The sequence below is a fragment of the Hordeum vulgare genome, chromosome 6H (genome assembly GCF_904849725.1).
Source record: "Hordeum vulgare subsp. vulgare chromosome 6H, MorexV3_pseudomolecules_assembly, whole genome shotgun sequence".
NCBI lineage: Eukaryota > Viridiplantae > Streptophyta > Magnoliopsida > Poales > Poaceae > Hordeum > Hordeum vulgare.
In genome coordinates, this window is record NC_058523.1 from 529,625,785 (window position 1) to 529,646,372 (window position 20,588).

Sequence of the window (20,588 nt, forward strand, 5' to 3'; positions counted from 1 at the left end):
CATGACTAAATTAATTAATTAATACAAAAAGTTCATCACACGTTAAAACCAAAGTAGCGTAGTGACCATACATATATAGTTCTCATAAAAACACACACTGAAACCAACCATAAAAACTCTCTCTAATTAATGCATTTAAAAACAACAACAAATGCGATCAAAATCGCAACAAAGGTAACAATTGACCCGACGGCATAATGATACCAAGCCTCTTTACTAATTGCATATTTTCTAATATTTCTAATCTTCAGACGCATTGCGTCCATCTCGCTCTTGTGACCATCGACGACACCGGCAAGAACCTTTTCCAAGGTCATCTTCTCTCTTTCAGTTTTTTCCAACCTTTCTTCAGTTTTTTTCAATCTTTCTTTCAGGCCAACATTTTCTTGTTCAACTAAGTGTAACTTCTCAACAATAGGGTCGATTGGCATTTCCGGTTCCACTACCTCCTAGATAAAAATATCTATGTCAAGTTGGTCGGCGTAATTAATTGTCATATGATCAGAAAATAAAAATATGTAGTTCTAAAAGATAATATACCACATCCGAATCATAGACTGGACGAGGGCCAACGGGGACGGATATCAAAACCATGGCGCTATACATATAAAAAAATCTTACACAATAAGAAAATTATATACAAGTAAATATGTAAATCATACAAATCAAAATTTGTTTTGGTAAATAAAAACAATAGGCTCACCAAGGTTGTGTCGGTGACGGGGCGATCGACGGCGGTGAGGAAGGGGACAAGGCGCGCGACACTAAAAAAAACCACAAATCATAATTAAATTTGAGCTCAAATTGCATATGTATACATAACAAATGATGAACTCTCTCTAGCTTAGGCATTTCATCAAACACCTAGCTAGCACAACAAAAATGAAATGAGCAAGAAAACGAGCAAAACTTGCAATACCGGAAGAGGGAATGTTGATGCTAACCATAGGACCGATGGGTGCCAACAATCTTGACAAATGGTGGAGAAAAATGGGGATGGATTAGAGCTCCCAAGAGGAAGGAGGGAGCAAAAATGGAGTTGAGCTCGAGCTAGAAAAAATGGAGCTAGAAAAAATGGGGTGGAATATAGGGGTGCTCGGGGAGGAAGGAGAGGAGGGCTTTAGGACCGGTTTGTGTCAAAAACCGGTGCTAAAGGGTCTGACAGCGGGGCCCCGCAGTTGCTGCAAAAATGAGAAAACCTTTAGCACCGGTTTGTGATACAAACCGGTTCTAAAGGGTCTGTCCACTGGGCCCCCCTCCCTGCAGCAACCGGTCCAAAAACCTTTAGGACCGGTTTGTGTTACAAACCGGTCCTAAAGGCCTTACGGCCATTTGCTGCAGGGAGGGGGCCCAGCGGACAGACCCTTTAGAACCGGTTTATATCCAATCCGGGTCCAATGTGGTTGGCTCAATGCCCTGTTTTCTACTAGTGATAGCGTGCTCTAGTGGACTTTTCTCAAAACCAAGAGAAACCAGTGTACGGTCAAGCTTGATGTTCCATGCACGAGGAGCTTGACATAGCCCGTACAATGCCTTGTGTAGTTTCAGCACCTTGTGTTCCTCTCCTTCTTTGATGTACCCCGGTGGTTTCTTGACATAAACTTCTTCTTCCAACTCCCCGTTCAAAAACACGGATTTTACATCCATGTGATGTAGCCTCCAAGATTCTTGAGCCACAAGAGCTATAACTAGCCTCACCGATTCCATCCTTGTAACTGGAGCAAACACTTCTTCGAAATCCACACCTTGCTCTTGCACGTATCCCTTAGCTACGAGCCTTGCTTTGTACTTCACAAGATTTCCATCGGGCATCCTTTTTTACCTTGTACACCCACTTGAGCCCTATAATTTTATGGCCGTTGGGAGGATCCACGAGCTCCCATGTTTTGTTGTCTCGGATCGACCCCAACTCCTCATCCATAGCACGACGCCAACACTCCTCCGTGTTTGCTTCTTCAAACTTTGTCGGTTCCTCGACACTAAGCAAACATTGTCGTCCTCTTCTCTTAATTTTTACCGGATTTATGGTTTCAAATGTGTCCTTCGGATATAAATCCACCACTGATCGAAGACGTATTGGTGTTGGGGGACGTTCCCTCGTCTCCTCTTTCGTCGAAGACAAAGAATTTTCTGCTGAAGCTGCCACACTCCCGATTTCTAGAGATTGGAGCACCCCTAGGCTGGCTACACATCCACGAGGTGAACCAGGTGAAACTGGTGCACGTACAAGAGAACCATCAGCCCCATGCACGTGGCTTGGTGGACTCTGGGTCATACCACCATCACGTGAACCTGTTGGAAATATGCCCTAGAGGCAATAATAAATTAGTTATTATGATATTTCTTTGTTCATGATAATCGTTTATTATCCATGCTATAATTGTATTGATTGGAAACACAGTGCATGTGTGGATACATAGACAAAACACTGTCCCTAGTAAGCCTCTAGTTGACTAGCTCGTTGATCAAAGATGGTCATGGTTTCCTGACCATAGGCAAGTGTTGTCACTTGATAACGGGACCACATCATTAGGACAATCATGTGATGGACTAGACCCAAACTAATAGACGTAGCATGTTGATCGTGTCATTTTGTTGCTACTGTTTTCTGCTTGTCAAGTATATGTTCCTATTGTTGGGGAACGTCGCATGGGAAACAAAAATTTCCTACGCGCACGAAGACCTATCATGGTGATGTCCATCTACGAGAGGGAATTTCCGATCTACGTACCCTTGTAGATCGCATAGCAGAAGCGTTAAGAAACGCGGTTTATGTAGTGGAGCGTCCTCACGTCCCTCGATCCGCCCCGCAAACCGTCCCACGAACCGTCCCGCGATCCGTCCCACGATCCGCTCCGATCTAGTGCCGAACGGACGGCACCTCCGCGTTCAGCACACGTACAGCTCGACGATGATCTCGGCCTTCTTGATCCAGCAAGAGAGACGGAGAGGTAGATGAGTTCTCCGGCAGCGTGATGGTGCTCCAGAGGTTGGTGGTGATCTAATCTCAGTAGGGCTCCGCCCGAGCTCCGCAGAAACGCGATCTAGAGGTAAAACCGTAGAGGTATGTGGTCGGGCTGCCGTGGCAAAAGTTGTCTCAAATCAGCCCTAAAACCCCACGATATATAGGAGGGATGGAGGGGAGGAGGCAGCCTCAAAATCTAAAGGTTTGGCCGAAATTGGAGGTGGAGGAGTCCTACTCCAATCCTACTTGGAGTAGGATTCCACCTTCCCACTTGGAAACTCTTTCCACCTTGTGTTTTTTCCTTCTCAAACCTTATGGGCCTTAGTGGGAACTTATTCCAGCCCACTAGGGGCTGGTTTATCTCTTTCCATAGCCCATGAGACCCCTAGGGGCGTGATACCCCTCCTGATGGTCCCCAGCACCCGTCCTGGCACTCCCAGTACACTACCGATGAGCCCGAAACTTTTCCGGTAATGCACGAAAACCTTCCAGTAACCAAATGAGGTCATCCTATATATCAATATTCGTTTCCGGACCATTCCGGAAACCCTCATAACGTCTGTGATCTCATCCGAGACTCCGAACAACATTCGGTAACCAACCATATAACTCAAATACGCATAAAACAACGTCGAACCTTAAGTGTGCAGACCCTGCGGGTTCGAGAACTATGTAGACATGACCCGAGAGACTCCTCGGTCAGTATCCAATAGCGGGACCTGGATGCCCATATTGGATCCTACATATTCTACGAAGATCTTATCGTTTGAACCTCAGTGCCAAGGATTCATATAATCCCGTATGTCACTCCCTTTGTCCTTCGGTATGTTACTTGCCTGAGATTCGATCGTCAGTATCCACATACCTATTTCAATCTCGTTTACCGGCAAGTCTCTTTACTCGTTCCGTAATACAAGATCCCGAACTTACACTAAGTCACATTGCTTGCAAGGCTTGTGTGTGATGTTGTATTACCGAGTGGGCCCCGAGATACCTCTCCGTCACACGGAGTGACAAATCCCAGTCTCGATCCATACTAACTCAATGAACACCTTCAGAGATACCTGTAGAGCATCTTTATAGTCACCCAGTTACGTTGCGGCGTTTGATACACACAAAGCATTCCTCCGGTGTCAGTGAGTTATATGATCTCATGGTCATAGGAACAAATACTTGACACACAGAAAACAGTAGCAACAAAATGACACGATCAACATGCTACGTCTATTAGTTTTGGGTCTAGTCCATCACATGATTCTCCTAATGATGTGATCCCGTTATCAAGTAACAACACTTGCCTATGGCCAGGAGACCTTGACCATCTTTGATCAACGAGCTAGTTAACTAGAGGCTTACTAGGGACAGTGTTTTGTCTATGTATCCACACAAGTATTGTGTTTCCAATCAATACAATTATAGCATGGATAATAAACGATTATCATGAACTAAGAAATATAATAATAACTAATTTATCATTGCCTCTAGGGCATATTTCCAATAGTCTCCCACTTGCACTAGAGTCAATAATCTAGTTCACATCACCATGTGATTCCAACGAATCCAACACCCATATAGTTAAGGGGTCTTATCACATTTTGCTCGTGAGAGAGGTTTTAGTCAACGGTTCTGAAACTTTCAGATTCGTGTGTTCTTTACAAATCTTTATGTCATCTTATAGATGCTGCTACTATGTGCTATTCAGAAATGCTCCAAATATCGACTCTACTATACGAATCTGTTTCACTACTCATAGTTATTCGGATTAGTGTCAAATCTTGTATCGACGTAACCCTTTACGACGAACTCTTTAACCACCTCCATAATCGAGAAAAATTCCTTAGTCTATTTAGTTACTAAGGATAACTTTGACCGCTGATCAGTGATTCAATCCTGGATCACTCTGTGTACCTCTTAACAGACTTGCTGCAAGGCACACATCAGGTGCGGTACTCAGCATGGCATACTTTAGAGTCTACGGCTAAGGCATAGAAGACGACCTTCGTCTATTCTCTTTATTCTGCCGTGGTCGGGTTTTGAGTCTTACTAAAATTCACACCTTACAACACCGTCAAGAACTCCTTCTTGGTGATCTATTTCGAATTCCTTCAAAAACTTGTCAAGGCATGCATCTTGTTGAAACTTCTATTAAGCGTTTTGATCTATCTCCATAGATCTTGATGCTCAATGTTCAAGTAGCTCAATCCAGGTATTCCTTTGAAAAACTCCTTTCAAACAACCTTTTATGCTTCACAGAAATTCTACATTACTTCTGATCAACAATATGTCAACCACATATACTTATCAGAAATTCTATAGTACTCCCACTCACTTCTTAGGAAATACAAGTTTCTCATAAACCTTGTACAAACCCAAAATCTTTGATCATCTTATCAAAGTGTATATTCCAACTCCGAGATGCTTGCACCAGTCCATTGAAGGATCGCCGGAGCTTGCATACTTGTTAGTATCTTTAGGATCGACAAAACCTTCTGGTTGTATCACATACAATGTTTGCTCAAGGAAACCGTCGAGGGAACAATGTTTTGACATCCTATGTGCAATATTTCAAAAATAATGCAACAACTACTAACATAATTCTAACAGACTTTTAGCATCGCTACGAGTGAGAAAGTCTCACCATAGTCAACTGTTTGATCATGTAGGAAACATCTTTGCGACAAGTTGAGCTTTTCTTAATAGTGACTTATCACCATCGTCGTCTGTCTTCCTTTCAAAGATCCATCTTTACTCAATAGTCCTACGACCATCAAGTAGTTCTTCCAAAGTCTACACTTTGTTTTCATACATGGATCCTCTCTCGGATTTCATGGCCTCCAGCCATTTGTCGGAATCCGGGCCCACCATCGCTTCTCCACAGCTCGTAGGTTCATTATTGTTCAATAACATGACCTCCAAGACAGGGTTACCATACCACTCTGTAGTAGTACGCGACCTTGTCGACCTACGAGGTTTGTAGTAACTTGATCCGAAGCTCAATGATCACCATCATCAGCTTCCACTTCAATTGGTGTAGGCACCACAGGAACAACTTCCTGTGCCCTGCTACACACTAGTCGAAGTGATGGTTCAATAACCTCATCAAGTTCTATCACCCTCCCACTCAATTCTTTCGAGAGAAACCTTTCCTCAAGAAAGAACCCGTTTCTAGAAACAAACACTTTGCTTCCGGATCTGAGATAGGAGATGTATCCAACTGTTTTGGATATCTTATGAAGATGCATTTATCCGCTTTGGGTTCGAGCTTATCAGACTGAAACTTTTTCACATAAGTGTCGAAGCCCCAAACTTTCAAGAAACGACAGTTTAGACTTCTCTAAACCTCAGTCTATAGAGTGTCATGTCAACGGAAATACGCGGTGCCCTATTTAAAGTGAATGCGGTTGTCTCTAATGCATAACCCATAAACGATAGTGGTAATTAGATAAGAGACATCATAGCATGCACCATACCAAATAGTGTGTGGCTATGACGTTCAGACACATCATCACACTATGATGTTCCAGGTGGCATGAACTGTGAAACAATTTCCACATTGTCTTAACTGCGTACCAAAACTCTTAACTCAGATATTCATTTCTATGATCATATCGTAGACAGTTTATCCTCTTCTTACGACGAACTTCACTCCGAAACAGAATTGAACTTTTCAATATTTCAGACTTGTGATTCATTAAGTAAATACTCTTGTATCCACTCAAATCGTCATTGAAGTAAGAACATAATGATATCCACTGCGTGCCTCAGCACCCATTTGACTGCATACATCAAAATGTATCACTTCCAACAAGTTACTATCTTGTTTCATCTCAATGAAAACAAGGCCTTGCTCATGTGGTATGATTTGCATGTCACTAGTGATTCAAAATCAAGTGAGTATAAAGATCCATCAGCATGGAGCATCTTCATGCAATTTATACCAACATGACTCAAGGGCAGTGCCACAAGTAAGTGGTACTATCATCATTACCTCGTACCTTTTGGCACCAATATCATGAACATGTGTAACACTACGATCGAGATTCAATAAACCATTGAAGGTGATTATTCAAGAAAATAGAGTAACCATTATTCTCTTTAAATGAATAATCGTATTGCAATAAACACGATCCAATCATGTTCATGCTTAACGCAAGCACCAAATAACGATTATTTCGGTTTAACCCCAATCCCGATGGTAGAGGGAGCGTGCGACGTTTGATCATATCAACCTTGGAAACACTTCCAACACGTATCGTTACCTCGCCTTTAGCTAGTCTCTGTTTATGCCGTAGCTTTCATTTCGTGTTACTAATCACTTAGCAACCGAACCGGTATCCAATACCCTCGTGGTACTAGGAGTACTAGTAAAGTACACATCAACATCATGTATATCAAATATACTTCTTTCGACTTTTGCCAGCCTTCTTATCTACCAAGTATCTAGAGTTGCTTCGCCTTAGTGACCGTTCCCATCATAACAGAAGCACTTAGTCCCCGGCTTGGGTTTAATCTGGGGTCTCTTCATTAGTGCAGCAACTGCTTTGCCGTTTCACGAAGTATCCCTTCTAGCCCTTGCCTTTGTCGAAACTTAGTGGTTTTACTAACCATCAACTATCGATGCTCCTTCTTGATTTCTACTTTCGCAGTGTCAAACATCGCGAATCGATCAAGGATCATTGTATCTATCCTTGATATGTTATAGTTCATCACGAAGCTCTCACAGCTTGGTGGCAGTGACTTTGGAGAACCATCACTATCTTATCTGGAAGATCAACTCCCATTTGATTCAAGCGATTGTCGTACTCAGACAATCTGAGCACACACTCAATGATTGAGCTTTTCTCCTTTACTTCGTGGACAAAGAATCTTGTCGGAGGTCTCATACCTCTTAACAAGGGCACAAGCATGAAATCACAATTTCATCTCTTTAGAACATCTCTTATGTTCCATGACGTTTCAAAACGTCTTTGGCGCCTTGCTTCTAAGCCATTAAGGAATTTGTACTGAACTATCATGTAGTCATTAGAAACGTGTATGTCGGATGTTCACAACATCTACAGACGACGCTCGAGGTGCAGCACGACGAGTGGTGCATTAAGGACATAAGCCTTCTGCGCAGCAACGAGGACAATCCTCGGTTTTAAAGACTTAGTCTGCAAAGTTTGCTACTATCAACTTTCAACTAAATTTTCTCTAGGAACATATAAAAACAGTAGAGCTATAGCACAAGCTACATCGTAATTCGCAAAGACCATTAGACTATGTTCATGACAATTAGTTCAATTAATCATATTACTTAAGAACTCCCACTCAAAAAGTACATCTCTCTAGTCATTTGAGTGGTACATGATCCAAATCCACTATCTCAAGTCCGATCATCACGTGAGTCGAGAATAGTTTCAGTGGTAAGCATCTCTATGCTAATCATATCAACTATACGATTCATGCTCGACCTTTCGGTCTCATGTGTTCCCAGGCCATGTCTGCACATGCTAGGCTCGTCAAGCTTAACCCGAGTGTTCCGCGTGTGCAACTATTTTGCACCCGTTGTATGTGAACGTTGAGTCTATCACACCCGATCATCATGTGGTGTCTCGAAACGAAGAACTGTCGCAACGGTGCACAGTCGGGGAGAACACAATTTCGTCTTGAAATTTTAGTGAGACATCACCTCATAATGCTACCGTCATTCTAAGCAAGATAAGGTGCATAAAGGATTAACATCACATGCAATTCATAAGTGACATGATATGGCCATCATCATGTGCTTCTTGATCTCCATCACCAAAGCACCGACACGATCTTCTTGTCACCGACGTCACACCATGATCTCCATCATCATGATCTCCATCAACGTGTCGCCATCGGGGTTGTCGTGCTACTCATGCTATTACTACTAAAGCTACGTCCTAGCAATATAGTAAACACATGTGCAAGCACAAACGTTAGTTTAAAGACAACCCTATGGCTCTTGCCGGTTGTTGTACCATCGATGTGCAAGTCGATATTAACTATTACAACATGATCATCTCATACATCCAATATATCACATCGCATCGTTGGCCATATCACATCACAAGCATACCCTGCAAAAACAAGTTAGACGTCCTCTAATTGTTGTTGCATGTTTTACGTGGTGACCATGGGTATCTAGTAGGATCGCATCTTACTTACGCAAAAACGAAAACGGAGATATATGAATTGCTATTTAACCTCATCCAAGGACCTCCTCAGTCAAATTCGATTCAACTAAAGTTGGAGAAACCGACACTCGCCGGTCATCATTGAGCAACGGAGTTACTCGTAGCGATGAAACCAGTCTCTCATAAGCGTACGAGTAATGTCGGTCCGAGCCGCTTCGATCCAACAATACCGTGGAATCAAGAAAAGACTAAGGAGGGAAGCAAAACGCACATCACCGCCCACAAAAGCTTTTGTGTTCTACTCGAGATTACATCTACGCATTAACCTAGCTCATGATCCAACTGTTGGGGAACGTCGCATGGGAAACAAAAATTTCCTACGCGCACGAAGACCTATCATGGTGATGTCCATCTACGAGAGGGGATTTCCGATCTACGTACCCTTGTAGATCGCATAGCAGAAGCGTTAAGAAACGCGGTTGGTGTAGTGGAATGTCCTCACGTCCCTCGACCCGCCCCACGAACTGTCCCACGAACCGTCCCACGATCCGTCCCACGATCTACTCCGATCTAGTGCCGAATGGACGACACCTCCGCGTTCAGCACATGTACAGCTCGACGATGATCTCGGCCTTCTTGATGCAGCAAGAGAGACGGAGAGGTAGATGAGTTCTCCGGCAGCGTGACGGCGCTCCGAAGGTTGGTGGTGATCTAATCTCAGCAGGGCTCCGCCCGAGCTCCGCAGAAACGCGATCTAGAGGTAAAACCGTGGAGGTATGTGGTCGGGCTCCCGTGGCAAAAGTTGTCTCAAATCAGCCCTAAAACCCCACTATATATAGGAGGGAGGGAGGGGAGGAGGCAGCCTCAAAACCTAAAGGTTTGGCCGAAATTAGAGGTGGAGGAGTCCTACTCCAATCCTACTTGGAGTAGGATTCCACCGTCCCACTTGGAAACTCTTTCCACCTTGTGTTTTTTCCTTCTCAAACCTTATGGGCCTTAGTGGGAACTTATTCCAGCCCACTAGGGGCTGGTTTATCTCTTCCCATAGCCCATGAGACCCCTTGGGGCGTGATACCCCTCCTGATGGTCCCCGGCACCTGTCCCGGCATGCCCAGTACACTACCGATGAGCCCGAAACTTTTCCGGTAATGCACGAAAACCTTCCGGTAACCAAATGAGGTCATCCTATATATCAATATTCGTTTCCGGACCATTCCAGAAACCATCATGACATCCGCGATCTCATCCGGGACTCCGAACAACATTCGGTAACCAACCATATAACTCAAATACGCATAAAACAACGTCGAACCTTAAGTGTGCAGACCCTGCGGGGTCGAGAACTATGTAGACATGACCGAGAGACTCCTCGGTCGATATCCAATAGCGGGACCTGGATGCCCATATTGGATCCTACATATTCTACGAAGATCTTATCGTTTGAACCTCAGTGCCAAGGATTCATATAATCCCGTATGTCATTCCCTTTGTCCTTCGGTATGTTACTTGCCTGAGATTTGATCGTCAGTATCTGCATACCTGTTTCAATCTCGTTTACCGGCAAGTCTCTTTACTCGTTTACCGGCACTTGATCGTGGGACAGATCGCGCGACGGTTCGTGGGACGGTTCGCGGGGCTGATCGAGGGACGTGAGGATGTTCCACTACATCAACCGCGTTCACTAACGCTTCTGCTGTGCGATCTACAAGGGTACGTTGATTCGGAAATCCCCTCTCGTAGATGGACATCACGATGATAGGTCTTCGTGCGCGTAGGAATTTTTTTGTTTCCCATGCAACGTTCCCCAACAGAACCTCCAGGAGAGGTGCCACGGCCTAGGCTACCAGCGCTACGGGGAATGCTGTCAGGCGTGCTGCAGGCTGCAGTTTGTATGGCTCCCTTGCCTCGGTTGTTGCATGTACACCCAGCAGCGCTAGGTGACGTACTGATCACGGGCTCAAGAGACACAGCCGACCTAGATGGCGTGTTTTTAGTAGCACCTGCGTACGGAGGATCGCTCTGTCCCGACGACCTCTTCAGTTGATCGTCAGCTTCTGCATGTTCAGGTTCATCGTAAACGACATTAATAATGTCATCTGATGACGGGTATACTTGCTTGGTGGAGTTCCAATTCCATGACCTCGCTTCTTCAAAGACCACATCACGCGTCACAACCACCTTGTTGTTCGAGGGGTTGCACGCACGGTACGCCTTTGTGCCCGCTTCATAGCCAACCAATATCATTGGAGTACTCCGATCTGCCAATTTGCTAGTATGCCCCGCCACTGTCTTCACATGCGCCACGCACCCGAAAGTACGAAGATGATCAACCGCGGGTTTGTGTCCGTACCATGCTTCGTACGACGTCATTCCAACCACACTCTTGGTTGGAGCCCGGTTCAGCAAATAAACGGCCGTATTGACCGCCTCACCCCAATACTTGCCCGACATGCCTTTACTCTTTAACATGCTCCGTGCCATCGCCACCACAGTTTGGTTCCTCCGCTCCACAACACCATTTTGCTGTGGTGAATATGGAGCCCTAAGATACCGCTTGATCCCGTGTGTTTTGCAGAATCTTGTGAGTTCACGAGACTTGAACTCACCCCCCCTGATCGGTATGGAGGGCCTTCATCTTGGCTTCGGATTCCACTTCGGCCGCCATCTTTACTATCCTGAAGGCTTCCAAAGCTTGATCCTTCGTCTTCAACAACACAATCCACATGTATCTGCTGAAGTCGTCGACGATGAGCAGGAAATATCTATTTCCGGCAGGGGTGGCCGGTGTAATCGGCCCGCACAAATCTCCCTGGACCAACTCAAGAACTTTACTCGCCCTAAAGTTTTCCTCTCTTGGGAATGGGGCCCTCCTTTGTTTCTCAATAAGACAATCGTCACACACTTGGTCGACATGTTCGATGCACGGTAGACCACGTACCATCTCTTTTTGTCCAAGTTGCCGAAGAGCCTAGAAATTTAGATGCCCGTAGCGTGCGTGCCACTTCCATGCCGAGTCATCCATGCTCGACAAGAGACATACTGGATCCACACGAGACAAGTTGAGGATGTAGAGTCTGTTCGGTGACCTCTGCACCTTCATAATTAGCATCCTCTGACGATCATACCCCCATAGATAGCCATCTTCGAGCACAATCTTGCAACCACGCTCCTCGAGCTGGCCAAGACTTATCATGCTACTCTTTAGCTTGGGAATATAGTAAACATCCGTGAGTACCTTGTGGCCGCCATTCTTCAACTCAAACAGGACAGTACCTCGCCCTGCAATGTCAACGGTCCGTCCATCGCCGAACCGAACCGTATCTCCCACCGAAAGTCTGAGCTCAGGAAACTGGTCCTTGTCGCCGGTCATGTGGTTGCTAGCTCCCGTGTCGAGGTACCACACGTGCCTCGCCGAGTTCATCCTCTTCTTGTCATGAAGATAAACTGCCTCCTCTATGAGCGTAACAACCTCCGTAGCTGGCGCCTTAGGAGTTGGACTATCCTCGTCCATTAGCTCCCATACTTCGACCATGAGCATCATGTCGCCGTCATCGCCTTCCTTGGCCATGAAAGCTTTCTCCTTTGGTGGTTTCTTGCACTCCGACTTGATCTTGCGCTTGTCGAACTTCTTTATCTTCTTTGGAGCGCCGTCGCTGGCGTTCTTCTGAATTTGTTCGTTTGGCGCACGATCTTGGCGAGTGTTTTTGCTTGAGCCCTCACCTCCTTTCCTTGAGTCCAACGCTTGCCACTGAGCTCGCGTGAGCATGACATGCTCATCATTCTTCCCGTCCCTGAGACTATACCGCATACGCTCGTCTTGAGCCTTGTAGCGTCCGACGAGATCATCAATGGAGAGTGTCGCGAGATCGACGCACTGCTCGATCGCCGTGACAATTTGCAGGAACCAAGGAGGAGCCGCGCGCAAGAACCGACAGACAACCGAGGCCTCCGTGAGGTTTTCTCCAAGTGCGTGGATCCGATTGACGAGAGTAGCAACGCGTGAAGCAAACACGTCCACGGACTCATTGTCGCCCATGACCAAAGTCTCATAGTTCCTTAAGAGAGTTTGGAGATTGGCTTGCTTGACGCGGTCGTGTCCCTCGAACATGAGCTCCAAGGTATCCCACACCTCCTTCGCCGTTTCTTTGGCGATCAGGTGTTGGAGGACATCCATCGACATCACCGAGTAAATCGCCGATGCCGCCTGCCGATCCTTCGAGTGCTCGGCTCCTCCTTTCTTGAAAGCGTCGCCTCCTGGATCGACTGCGTCCCACAACACGTTGGCGCGGACACCACACTCCATCAGGGCCTTCCAAACCCCGAAGTTCTCGCGATCAAATCGTGGGTATGACGAACTCGCCGGAGCAGCAAGTACTTTAGCCGCACCGGAGTACGCCGCCAGCTGCTTCTCCGTGCCGTCCTTCGACATGATCTTCCGTTACTAGAAGATCAACCTTGCTCTAGATACCAATTGTTGGCACAGGTCCCGTCGACTTGCACACGCACGTAGCAAAGCTAAGCACCCAGGGTAGCAGCTGGATGGATACGCTCAAGAGAAACTCACAAGAACACACGAGGCAACTTGATGTTAACAGGTGCGTGTCGCACCTGCGTTTTGTTATTGCTTTGTCTAAGCTCTGATCTGGTTAGAAGGGGTAGCTTACACGAGTATATAAAGAACTAAAGCTAGCCTAATACACTTTGAATCGGTTTGGTTGTACCGGTCCGACCCGAACACGGACAGAGTGGTTATTTCCAACAGGTACTACATGAGGAGAAAGCATGAGATGCTGGTGACCAATGCATTGTTCCGCAGTGGCGGTGCTGCTGTGCTCCTTTCAACATCCAGAGCAAAAGCTCGCTTTCAGCTCTTGCACATCACTCGAAAGTCCGCTGGGGCCGAAGACAAGGCCTACCACTGTGTATTCCAACGGGAAGATGACGAGGGGGATATCTTGGGATTCATCTATCAAAAGACCTTTTGGATATTGCTGGTAAGACTCTCAAGGACAACCTCACCATAATTGGACCACTTGTTCTTCCGAACTCAGAACTATTGTCATTTTTGCTCTCCTTCATCGCACGGAAGTTATTCAACATAAGGACCGAGATGTATATCCCTGACTTCCGCAAAGCCTTCGAGCATTTTTGTATCCACGCTGGTGGACGAGCAGTGATCGATGCTGTCCAAAAAAGCCTCGACCTGTCATATGAGCATGTCGAGCCATCAAGGATGACACTCTACCGATATGGGAATACATCAAGTAGCTCCTTGTGGTATGAGCTAAGCGTATATTGAAGCTAAAGGCCGAATGAGGAAGGCAGATCGAGTTTTAATGATTGGTTTTGGATCTGGCTACAAGTGCAACAGTGCTATTTGGAAGTGCATCCAGTCGAGCCAAAATACTGATAGAGCATGGGCAGATTGAATCCATCGCTACCCAGTAGATGTCCACAAATAGGATAGATCAAGGAGCCCGCTTCCGTACAACCCCCTTATGTGCAGGGAAATTTTTTAAAAACGGCAATAACAAGATTCAAACTCAGGGCGTCATACTCTTGGGACGCACTGCTTACCACACGACCTAGCAACTGCTGGTGGTTTTACACAGCGCATCAGCTATATGTACAAAATAACACATTTATATATTAAACATTTCCGGAAAACGAAACTTTTCTTGAAAAAACAGTGAACAACTTGGAAATGTCGAATACATTTTGCAAAAATAAAATAATTTATGAAACTGAAAACATGTTTGAAAATATTGAACAATTTTTGAAATATGTGAAAAAAAATCGGGCTTCCTTACATTTAAAAATAATATACGAATAGTTCATAAAAATGCAAATAAACTTTTGAAGTACACTATTTTTAAAAAGAACACACACATTGTTTAAGGCTATTATTGGATTACCTTATTTTACATCAGAGCATCATAACAACAGGCGCAAATCTCTTCTAACGATGGGCCCAACGGGTTTATCTTCTTCAATATCTTTGTTCACTTTAAACAATGATGTGATGATGTTACTCTGACTCATGAAACAGAAACATTTTTTCACACGCCCTAGTGATCATCACAAGGAGTCACGCCATTTCGTGCATTTTCTATGATTTTTCATGCGAAAACGTAGAAAACAGTTTCAGACGTGACACAACGTGCTTTTGGTTACCGATTTTGTTCAAATTTTCCATGGGTCATTTGTATGTTCATTCTCACTTGCTAGCAAAAGTTGGGTAGATTTGATGGACATATGCATGTACATAATGCAGAACCCAAGAGAGTCGGTAAGGGCGGAAGGGGTGTTAAAGTGCGATGATGTTTTTCAGACTCATGAAACGGACCCAATTTTTTTCCACATGTCCTAATGATCATCACAAGAAGGCATGCCAAATTTATTTAATTTCTGACATTCTGTGCGTTTTACATGATTTTTCATGCGAAAACACGAAAAAACAGTTGGCGAACGTGTGAGGCAACGTGCGTTTGGTGCCCAATTTTGTTTAAGTTTGCGTGGGTCATTTGTATGTTCATTCTCACTTTCTCGCAAAAGTTGGGTAGATTCGATGAACGTATACATATACATCATGTGGAATTCACAGATGTCGGTAAGGGCGAAAGAGTGTTATAAATCGATGATGTTTTTCACACTCATGAACCCAATTTTTTCCACACATCCTTGTGATCATCACAAAGGGGAACGCCAATTTTTTTAATTTCTGACATTCGGTGCATCTTCTATGATTTTTCATGCAAAAACAAGGAAAAACAGTAGTCAGACTTGACGCAACGTGCGTTTGGTGTCTGATTTCATTTAAATTTTGCACGGATTATGTGTAATGTTTATTCTCATTTACTTGCAAAAGTTGGGTAGATTTGATGAACGTATAAATATACATCATGTGGAACCCACGGACGTCGGTAAGGGCAGAAGGGGTGTTATAGTGCAATGGCGTTTCTTAGAGTCATGAAACCAAACTAAAAAAAATTCACACCCCCTAGTGATCATCACAAGGAGGCACCTCAAATAAATTTAATTTCTGACATTTCGTGCATTTTTTGTTATTTTTCATGCGAAAACACGGAAATACAGTTTCGGGACGTGACGTAACGTGCGTTTGGTGTCTGATTTTATTTAAATTTTGCGGGTCATTTGTATGTCAATTCCCACTTGCTGGCAAAACTTGGTAGATTTGATGAACGTATGCATGTACATCATGTGGAAACCACGAGTGTCGGTAAGGGCGAAAGTGGTGTTGTAATGCGATGATATTTCTCAGATTTATGAAACAGACCTAGTTTTCTTCACACGCCCTAGTGATCATCACAAAGAGGTACGTCAAATTTTTAAATTTCTAACATTACGTGCATTTTCTGTATTTTTGTATGCAAAAACATGGAAAAATAGTTGCCGGACGTGACGCAACATGCGTTTGGTGTCCGATTTTGTTCAAATTTTATGTGGGTGATTGGCATGTTCATTCTCACTTGCTGGCAAAAAGTTGGATAGATCTAATGAATGTACACATGTACATCATGTGAAACCCACGGGTGTTGGTAAGGCTGAAGAGGTGCTATAATGCGATGATGTTCCTTAGACTCATGAAATGGACCCAAATTTTTTTCACATGCCCTAATGATCATCACAAGGATGCACGCCAAATTTCTTAAATTTCTGATATTTCGTACATTTTTTATGATTTTTCATGCGAAAACACAGAAAAACAGTGGTCGGACGTGACACAACGTGCGTTTGTTGTCCGATTTCGTTGAAATTTTATGTCGGTCATTTGTATGTCCATTCTCACTTGCTGGCAAAAGTTGAGTAGATTTGATGAACGTATGTATGTACATTATGTCGAACACACGGGTGTCTATAAGGGCGGAAGAAGTGCTATATTGCGATGATGTTTCTTAGACTCATGAAACGGACCGAAGTTTTCTCATACTCCTCATATCTCTTTCAAATTGTTCAAAATGTTGTTCTAAAAATGTTCTTAAAATTTTTAACTAACACATTTCTTTAAAACTTGCAAATTGTTCATGCTTGTAGAAAATGTTGTTCAAAATTTTCAAAAAGTGTTTATTCTTTTCTAGAAAAATGATATTTTTAAAATGTGTTCAAATCGTTCAGAAAATTGTTGGATTTCCAAACATTAATCAGGTTTTAAAAAAATAGTCTAAATATCCAACAAATGTTCGAAAAATTTGAAAGGTGTCCGGATTTTGCTTTGGTGTTACCTCTGTCCAGTTATTTTAGGCTAGAGAAAGCCCACTTTTGTAAGTGTTACGCAATCCCGGGTCCGCTAACACCAGCGTTTCCGACCCACATGCGTCAACAGGCCCAATCGGAGAGCAACACCGACTTATGACAGGCCTTGGGCCCTCTATACCCCCCCCCCCCCCCCACAAAGACTAGCATGTTAGGAGGGGACACCCTCACCCTTATAAGTCGTGTTATGTCTCCTTCCAAAACCGATGTGGGACTAACCTAACAATAGGTGTTAGCGGACCGGGATTGCGTAACAAGTGGTATCAGAGCCCAGGTGCCCGGAATAGATCTCGGTAGACTCATGGGTGATCGGTCATGGTTGGTGGGCTGGAGACGCTGGTATTAGCGGGCCCATAGTGACCGATGTGTGAGGAGGAGATTGTTGGATTTAGTCCCACATCGGTTGTAGGAGGAGACATAACACGACTTATAAAGGTGAGGGTGTCCCCTCCTAACATGCTAGTCTTTTGAAGGGAGAGGGCCCATGGCGTGCATAAGTCGGTGTTGCTCTTCGATTGGGTCTATTGACGCATGTGAGTCGAAAACACTCGTGTTAACGGATCCGGGATTGCGAAACAGTAAGGCATGTTGCTATTGCCTACGTGTGAATTTATAGACAGTTATTTAGTTGGAAATTAATTTTAAGGTTTTAAGTGAAAGTTGCACTTTGATTGGGCCATGCAGCCAATATGTACGTGAGGTGCAGCACTGGGTTTGGGAAATTAATTTATGGTTAATGTCATTCAATCCTTCTCACTAATTGGGCTAATTCAAAAGCAAAAAGCGGCCCCGATGTGCCTTGGCCTTGTCAATAAAATCGGAAAGAGTAGGTTTAAAGAATGTACGCTACTAATTATCCACAAATAATAGTCATCTCAACTGGTCAGCCGCTTGCTCTTACTTGCAACAGGTGCATGGACTCAGTTTGTTAATTTTTACATGTGGCGAGACTCTCTACATCCGTCGCAATCATACCGAGTATACAATTCGGCAAGCATACGACATACTTAATGAAAATCAAACGCTAAAAAAATTAAGGAAAGACCATCCTGCCCTTTCTAACGAAGGGTATAGAGAAATCTCGTCCGTTCATGTGTTCAGGGGTTGTACCAAAGAAGAAGTGTAGATCAAGATGGATCAAAGGAAATGATAAGTAGTTTCAGCAAGGTATCTCTACAAGTGTTGTGAATAGCAATGATAGATAATTTTATAGCAAGATAATTCATAACAAGTAACAAGTAATAATAGTAGCAAGTGTGCAACAAGATAGCCCAATCCTTTATATAGCAAAGGAAGGGACTCAAAGTACTGTTATATGAAGCAAGCGCTACCGTCTGTCTAGTCATGTTCATCATGTTGAGTTGATTCGCATTCATTACTTGATAATTTGATATGTGGGTGGTCCAGTGCTAAGTGTTGTTCTTACTTGAACAACGAACGCACTTATGATTACCCCCTCTCGCAAGCATCCGCAACTAAGAAAGATGAATTAAGATAAATCTAACCATAACATGAAATGTGTCGATTCAAACCAGCCTCTTATGAAATAACACATAAACTAGGGTTTAAGCTTCTATCACTCTAGAAACCCAAAACCCAACATCTACTTATGAGTCCACAATTCCTTCCATTAGGCCCATAATATGGTGAAGTGTCATGTAGTCGACGTTCACATGATACCAATAAGAGAAGGAACAACATACATATCATTAAAATGTCGAGCGAATACCAACTTCACATGATTACTGATACATCTCCATCGTATGTACTTTTCCAAACTCTTTTGCCCTTGTTTTGGACTCTAATTTGCATGATTTGAATGGAACTAACCTGGACTGACGCTGTTTTCAGCAGAATTGCCTTGGTGTTATTTTTGTGCAGAAATCAAAGTTCTCCAAACGTCCTGAAAATTTACGGGGAGCAGTTTTGGCAAATAAGAAAAATATCTGCGCCAAGTTCCACCTCAGGGGGTGGGCCAGTGGGCCACAAGCCCTGGCTCCGCCACCACCCCCCTGGTGGCGGTGGGCAGGCTTGTGGGGCCCACACGGCTCTGTCGCCCCCAATTCCAGCTCTATAAGATCCCTTTCATCCCAGAAAAAAAGTTTTCGCTGCGTTTACGATACGGAGGCGCCGCCACCACCTGTTCTTCATCTGGAGGGCAGATCTGGAGTCCGTCTTAGGCTCCGGAGAGGGGAAATCGTCGCCATCGTCATCATCAACCTTCTTCCCTCTCCAATTCCATGAAGCTCTTCGTCGTTCGTGAGTAATCTATTCGGAGGTTCGCTAGGCGGTGATGAGTAGGATGAGATCTATCATGTAATCGAGTTAGTTTTGATGGGGATTGATCCCTAGTATCCACTATGTTCTGAGATTGATGTTGCTACTACTTTGCCATGCTTAATGCTTGTCACTAGGGCTCGAGTGACATGATTTCAGATCTGAAATTATTATGTTGTCACCAATATATGTGTGTTTTAGATCCGATCTTGCAAGTTGTAGTTACCTACTATGTGTTATGATCCGGCAACCCCGGAGTGACAATAACAAGAACCACTCCCGGTGATGACCATAGTTTGAGGAGTTCATGTGTTCACCAAGTGCTAATGCGTTGGTCCGGTTCTTTATTAAAAGGAGAACCTTAATATCCCGTAGTTTCCTTTTGGACCTCGCTGCCACGGGAGGGATGGACAATAGATGTCATGCAAGTTCTTTTCCCTAAGCACGTATGACGATACACGGAATGCATGCCTACATCACATTGACGAACGGGAGCTAGCCACATATCTCTCCGTGTTAGAACTGTTGCATGATGAATATCATCCAAACAAATCACCGACCCATTGCCTACGAGTTTGTCCTACTGTTGCTACTGATGTTACTTGTTTTGCTCTGCTGCTGCTACTACTGTTGCTACTGTTGTTACTTGTCTTGCTTTGCTGCTGCTACTACTGTTGCTACTGCTGTTACTTGTCTTGCCCTGCTGCTACTGTTGCTACTACTGTCGCTTGCTACTGTTGCTACTTGCTACTGCTGTCACTACTGCTTTTCCTTGCCGCTGCTATTGCTCGTTACGCTGATGCTACCTGCTACAATCTTGATTCGCTGATCGTTGACGGGAACTAACAATTTCCGTCAACGAGGCAACTTGGCGCCATTGATACAATCGTTAGGAATAGTATGCCGTCAACAGATCATTTCTGACACCG

At 44.3% G+C, this 20,588-nt stretch overlaps 1 pseudogene; it reads left to right on the forward strand.

Annotated features, from left to right (window-relative positions):
- LOC123405765 overlaps positions 1 to 14,570 on the forward strand; it is a 59,133-nt pseudogene extending 44,563 nt beyond the window's left edge.
- The last annotated feature ends 6,018 nt before the right edge of the window (positions 14,571 to 20,588 follow it).